At 33.6% G+C, this 7,212-nt stretch overlaps 1 protein-coding gene across 1 annotated transcript in view; it reads right to left on the bottom strand.

Annotated features, from left to right (window-relative positions):
- VWA8 (von Willebrand factor A domain containing 8) overlaps positions 1-7,212 on the bottom strand; it is a 402,889-nt gene that overhangs the window by 167,019 nt on the left and 228,658 nt on the right. The window lies entirely within an intron of this gene.

Raw genomic sequence — 7,212 nt, 5'->3', positions numbered from 1 at the left:
AAAAGAACTACGTCATAGGATTTTGAACATTTCTGTTGGGATTAAGGCAATCCATTATATTTCTTAAATCTACTTTTTACTATTTACTTGACCCTCCTTTAGATCAGGATCTTCAAAAATATTAACAGTTGACTGTCCTGATGTTAAGAGCCTCCTCACATGATGAGATATAACATTCACATCAAGTATGGATATTCTTGCCAAAATGTGTGTAAGGAAGTTGCAGGTGACAGGTAGGGTCAGGTATTTTTAAGGGGATCAATTTTGTATCTCTGCCTTCTAGCTAAGATTATTTCCCACAGAAAATTAGAACTACTTTAAAAATATGAGTAGCGTCTTTGAAGAGTTCAAAGTTATTTTTTCAAACTACCCTACTTCTTATTCAAAGTAAAGCATGAAGTTGCAATTGTGTTGTTTTGACTATCTACTACGTATAAGACACTACTGGACAGTGAACTTCAGACCTTGATGCTATACTTGTGAAACGTACACCCAAATGCCAAACTTTACTATAATCTATTAAAATTGCAAAATGTGTATCTGTTTTTTAAAAAGTAATAAATAGCACTTGGCAATAAAAAACAAGATAAACTTAACATGTCATCAAATAACTGTTTTTCTTTTAGCAGAACAAATATAATAAAAATCAGTTTTCATTATTGCTTTGAGAGGCAGCTGTGGAGTACTGCAAAGAAGACCTTGGAGTCAGATCAATCAGGATTCAAATTCTTGTTTTGCCCCTTATTAGCCATGTGATTTTGGGTAAGTAATAAAGCCCACTCAAAAGGATTGCTGATAGAACACTTGGAAAGTGTCTAACACCATATCTGGCAGATAGCAGGGGTGTAATTACATATCAGCTTTAGATATTTGTTATCATTATTGTTGTTGTTGTGACTGAAAGTTCCTTGCCTGCCTACCTTTCACTTGATCTTCAGTTTTTTAGCATAGATGGTACTTCTTGAAAAATCCCTTCCCTGACCTTTTGTAGACAAGCTTAGGTGCCCCTGCTATGTGTTCCCCTTGTGACCCATATATCCCCTAATTCAGCCCTTCACACACTATACTGTAAGTACTTGTTTTACTATCTTCCCACACAGACTGTAAGATCTAAGAGTATAAAACATGTCCACACTGTCCCTCATTCTGTCCCCCATCTAGATGTCTGGCTCACTAGAGGAATTCAATAAATATTAGTTGAATGAATGAAATAAACAAAAAATATGAAAAAGTAAAAGTCAACGATGTAGTTTATAGTGCAGGATAAAATATACAGACTTCCAAATTTATTAGATCGTTGGATTTTGTTTTTAAACAGAGAATCTGGAACCTACTCTAGTAAATGTTGGGTTAGAGTAAGGCTAATTCTCTTAGGGGTAAGAAATGGTACATTCTGGCCAGGTGCGGTGGCTGAAGCCTGTAATCCTGGCACTTTGGGAGGCTGAGGCGGGCGGATCACAAGGTCAGAAGTTTGCGACCAGCTTGACCATCATGGTGAAACCCCATCTCTACTAAAAATATAAAAATTAGCCCGGAATGGTGGCACATGCCTGTAATCCCAGCTACTCAGGAGGCTGAGGCAGGAGAAAAGCCTGAACCCAGGAGGCAGAGGTTGCAGTGAGCTGAGATAGCACCACAGCACTCCAGCCTGGATGACACAGCAAGACTCCATCTCAAAAAAAAAAAAAAAGAAATGGTGCATTCTAAGGAAAGCATCTGCAGGTCTGTATTAGGAAGTATAGTCATGTTGAGAAGGTATGTATGGGATTGACTAGTCAAGGGACCGAGGAGTTGATGGTTTATGTCCAAGATGGAGTTGAACTGGAACTTATAGTTGCAGTGGGAACCTTCCTCATCAGATTCCTCATTTTGGAGCTTGAACAGGTATGCTGGCAATACAATTATTGACAATTACAATTTTTACACTACTTGCCTTATTTGTATCTAACTTGGAAGGGTTCTCCTTCTCCTTCTAACTTTCTTCGGTTAATTCTCTGGGATTCTGGCCTATTGCTGTTCCTGATTCCTATCTAACTCCCATCGCCATAATCCTGGCTCTCCTGGGCCTGGCACCTGCCCCCATAATCTACTGCTTCTTATGGCCCTAGCACTACACTCTACAAAGAATCTAATTTTGTTTATCTTCTCTAAAAAAAACAAATTAAATTATGTCTAAAAATAAAGCCCTGTGAGATGACAGGGAAAATGAAAAATACATTGTGGCAAGTTATTGGTGATTATAAACCTTTAGTATGAATAAAATGTTACCTATATAACAAATGGATTGTCATATATCAATTTTCTGTATTTATGGGTTTTATAAACTTACTGCAGGACATATATATATATATTTTTTTTGCTATAAACTTACTGCAGGACATATATATATATATATATTTTTAATCGTTAAAGTTTTAAACAAATCAAGAACAAAGTTTAGTTATACTTACTTATTGTTAATATTCTAGCAATAGAGAAGGGAGTGGATGAGGAAGGGAAATAGATGTGTTCACACAGATTTTTATAGTAATATAACGAATTTCTCACCTCAGCTTTCACATATTTAATGGGCAACAACATGTCATCTTCCAGCACCAAATAGAAAAAGGAACTCTTGCATCATTATAAGAAAGGAAATTCAGTTGTTACCTTAATAATTATTGAGCTTCATAGCAGATTAAGAAAAGTAAATTCAACCTGAATTCTAATTTTAAAAAGAAAATGAAGTTGCTCTGTAACACTCGAATTCTGATAGCACACAACGTGTCAAATTAGATTTCTCAAAAGACTTTTGTGCTAGAAATAAAAATCACAGGTTTGAGAAAACAAGCACAATTCAGATGATTTCCAAAGGAGACTAAAATGAGAATAAATGCAAATGGGAAATGTGACTTTTAGTGGAGTAGTACGCGAGAAAGAGAAATTTATAGGATAAAGGTGGTTTTGTTCTGCTCTTATAATAAGTCCCTTCATCTAGTACATAAAAAATAGCAAAGGTTAGTAAAATATGTAAAATAATAATGAACTTAAGAAATTAGTAGGTTTATGTTTCAGTAAGTTACCCTCATTATGTAAGTGGGAAACAATCCACTATTGTCTGCATAAGACTTAATACAATAAGAGAAAAGGCTTGATTTCCAAGATATACTATAAAATTACAAACTTTAACTTAGTAATAAGGTGACTACTGTTGTTACAGGCAGCATAAACTGACTCTTAAAGACGATATAGTATTTCTTTTTCAGAGGGTGCTTGATTAAAATCATTACTCTGCATTTATGAGCAACTTGGATAAAAAGATTAATTCTCCACACAAACAATGACCTTAAGAGAATATTTTATTTCCTGCAACTTCAATCCTCTTGTGAATTGTTCCTCTCAAAAACAGCTTTGAAATAAAAGCTAATGAAAATTTAGTGTCATAACAATACTAGGGAGAAGAAAACTTAAAACACATTTTAGTTACATGTTCTTAGCCTAAAGCTTAAAAAAGAGATGTCTTTCCAGTACAAAACATTTATCAGTAATACTTGATGAATTAATTAGAATGTTCAGCTAAGTGTTGACATTTGTTATTACTGTTCTCACTTTTGACTATCTTACAAACTACAGCTGTCAACTAAACAGCTTACAAACACATCTATCAACTAAAGCCTGTGTCAATAAAGGGGCTGCTCAAAGAAATCCTGTACTAAACTCTATTCTTAACTTTGGCACTTTAAAGTCTTTTAAAAAAATTAGAGTTATTAATATTTCAATAGTAATTTAAAATTATTCCACATGTATTAAAAGCAATTAAATTGTGTAAAGACCAAGTTTTTGTCAAAATAAGGAGAGAGCAAGCACAATCTGTTCTGAAAGATTATTTATAAAAGTACATTAAGTTAGTATCTTCTAATTTATTGAGGAGCACAATATCTAAAAATAGTGATGTTTACTTTAAGGATGATATTTTAATAACTTGTATCTTAACTGATTTATAGTTAGATTGATTTTTGAAAATTAATAATAGTTAAACATAAGAGTGAAGGAAGAAAGAAGACACACAAGAGTTTCAAAGAGCTGACGAAAATCTTCTCTGTCTTTATAGTTCATTAAAATAGAAATGCCTATAGGAATGGTCCACGCAATAATATGACTCAAACATGAGAAAGGAAAGACAGAATATGGAACAAAGGCAGCACTGAAAAAATGTTTGCTCAATATTTCTCCTTTTTTTTTTTTTTGACAGAGTCTCGCTTTGTCACCTAGGCTGGAGTGCAATTGCATGATCTTGGCTCGCTGCAACCTCCGCTTCCCAGGTTCAAGTGATTCTCCTGCCTCAGCCTCCAGAAGAGGTGGGATTACAGGCATGCACCACCACACTTGGCTGATTTTTGTATTTTTGGTAGAGATGGTGGTTCATCATGTTGGCCAGAGTGGTCTTGAACTCCCAACCTCAGGTGATCTGCCCACCTCGGCCTCCCAAAATGCTGGAATTAAAGGAGTGAGCCACGATGCCCATCTGCTCATCATTTCAAACAGAAGTTTAATTATGAAAAGAGAATTAAATGGCAATTTTTACCAGTAAGACATAAGCCTAACATCATTGATTGAGAGAAGTAAACACTATCAAAAGATATTTTTCAAGTGAAGATGAGTTCTTGGTATCAAGAATATAACTTTCACAAGACTTACTTTAAAATGAGTAAAGAAATAAAGATAAAGAGGACTAAACAGAATTATCACTAATAAAATAGAGTGCTACTTAGAAAAAGGTGATGTAAACAAGTTTAAGAATCCCTTGATGTTTACAGTCTGAGCTGTCCGCAGAGTAGTGGCATCCCATCCCCTAGCCCTATCTATAAAAGACAAATTCACTTTGCCATATTAGGCAAGAAACTTCCTTAGCCCCTCAAACAAAAACAGTCACTGTTAAAGGCAGTGTTGCTATCCAATACAACAATAGGAGGGTATAGAATTTTGAACAGGAAGAACATGTTTTCTTCTTCTTTTTGATTTCTATTGTACAACATGGTGAATATTTCTAGTTAATAACAGTGTTGCCTATTTCAAAATTGCTAAGTAAATTTCAAATGTTCTCATCATAAATAATGTTAACTATTTGAGGTGATGGATATGTTAATTAGCTTGATTTAATTATTTTGCATTGTATTCATAAGGTATAACATCATTTTGGACTCTATAAATTTTTTTTCCCTACACAACTCCCTCTTCACAGAACCTATAAGTTTATACAATTATAAACTGTAAATGTACAATTAAAAAAGAAAAAGAAAAAGAAGACAAAATGAGCTATGACTATTGCAGTGTTGAAAACTAGCACCAGACTAAATCTGAGGTCTTTTCCTAGTTTGGTCAATCTCCTAACCTCCTGAAGCCCAAGATTACTCATCTCTACAGAAGGGATTAATGTAGAACACTGAAGAAATGTGATAGTGTAAAAAGTAAGGAAGACAAAAGAGCAAGAGACAGAGACAGAATATTATTATACAGTGTTTTGAATATTTTGAACGCTTTGAGGGAAAAGTCCTTTTAGTATAAGTAAAATATTTCTGCCAAAGCTGCTGAAGACTCTGTATTTTAAAATGGTTATTTTGTAGGGCAGTTTATTTAGTAGTCAATCACTCATCACTAATATGCTCAGATGCAAAAAATCCTAACTATAAAAGGAAGGAAGACATTAGGGGGATAATATTCGTAGAATATTATCTGTGATGCAACACTTTGCTCTTCAGAGGTAGGGTCTGCTGGGAACAGCTAGTAGCAAAAAGCCACAGCAAAACAGTCACCTGATGGAAACTAAACATTTCAAAATGTGTTTACAAAATCTACTTACCTCTACCACGTCTCCTACTACTACATTAACACTATTTAAAAAGAAATTCTTCCAAAGTCAAAGCCATGCTGATAATCAAGTATTTTAACTAACTGAAAAATGTCTAAGTTGTCCACTGTTTAGAAATAAAAACAAATCTACTAAAATAGTATATAGAAAAATGGATATTTTTTCTGCACTCTGAAAACTAGCTTTCCAGTTTGGTAAATTTTAGGCATTCAACATGACCTAATTTCTTTGCAGGAACATCATTTTCCTTTTTTCCTGACAAAAAAGAAAAAACATATTTTCTAATTGTTTTTTGAAAAAAAATTAGAGGAATGAAATGAGGATAAAAATACAAAGTTGAATGAGTGTACAAAGCAGCACACACAGAAGCGACCAGCGGGTGTGGCTGATGAACACTGTACCCACCACATAAATCTTTAGCAATAAATACAGTATATATTACCTTTTTAAAAAGACTTTATCAATTAAGTAACAACATAAAAGTGTGATAAAAAGACCAAATTAGTGAGTGACCACTTTTTCATGTTAGGACTTTCGATGATCTTTTATTCAACAAATATTTATTGAATACCAGTGAGTACTTCTTTAGAGATTGAGGAGTATCTGTGAACAAAACAGGTAAAAATTCCTTTTCTTGAAGACTTCAAATTCATACTACACTTAAGGGAACTTATCTTACCATACTAATAATGTACCATCTTTAGTAGAGTACTCAATTTTGCATGAGATTAAATATCAAAAGATATTTTGTCAGAGGCAATTCAAAGAAATAAAGTTAAAATGAATATTTTTGATCATCAAGACAAATAACAAACTAGTCTGGTGCAGTTTAAACCTACCAGAGGAATCAGGTTCTCTATGAAGTTGGTTAGGTATGTTTCTTTTGGTGAATAACCCAAAATACACCTTCACATAATACATGTTATCTAAAACTTACTATATAAGTTGCATTTTGTATATAGCATAATATTATTTGACACACTCTAATCCATGAATTATTTTATTCTCATTTTGGTTGTTCATCAACTAGAAAAAATTCCCAATTCTCTAGTTTTATGTTTATCAGACTTTAACCACCCAGGTCAAACAAAAAATAGTATATAAATAAGCACTATGTTTGGAAAACTCTTACCTTAAAGAAAATCTGTGTTTACATTTTCATTTACCTGTTTTATTGAGTTTTTATGATAGATATTCATAAAGGAAAACACAATTGCATCACAGGAAAAACAATATATTTTGCATTTTTAGCAACGAAGTTAAACAATTCATTTCAACCCCTGCCTATCTTCCAGTGTAATTTTTTATTTTTTTTTTGAGATGGAGTCTTGCTCTGTCGCCCAGGCTGGAGTGCAGTGGCGCGA

Source organism: Colobus angolensis, unplaced genomic scaffold, assembly GCF_000951035.1.
Source record: "Colobus angolensis palliatus isolate OR3802 unplaced genomic scaffold, Cang.pa_1.0 Scaffold214, whole genome shotgun sequence".
In the NCBI taxonomy this organism is placed as follows: domain Eukaryota; kingdom Metazoa; phylum Chordata; class Mammalia; order Primates; family Cercopithecidae; genus Colobus; species Colobus angolensis.
The sequence above is the reverse complement of the archived record's forward strand: the minus strand, read 5'-3'. Positions and strand labels throughout refer to the sequence as shown.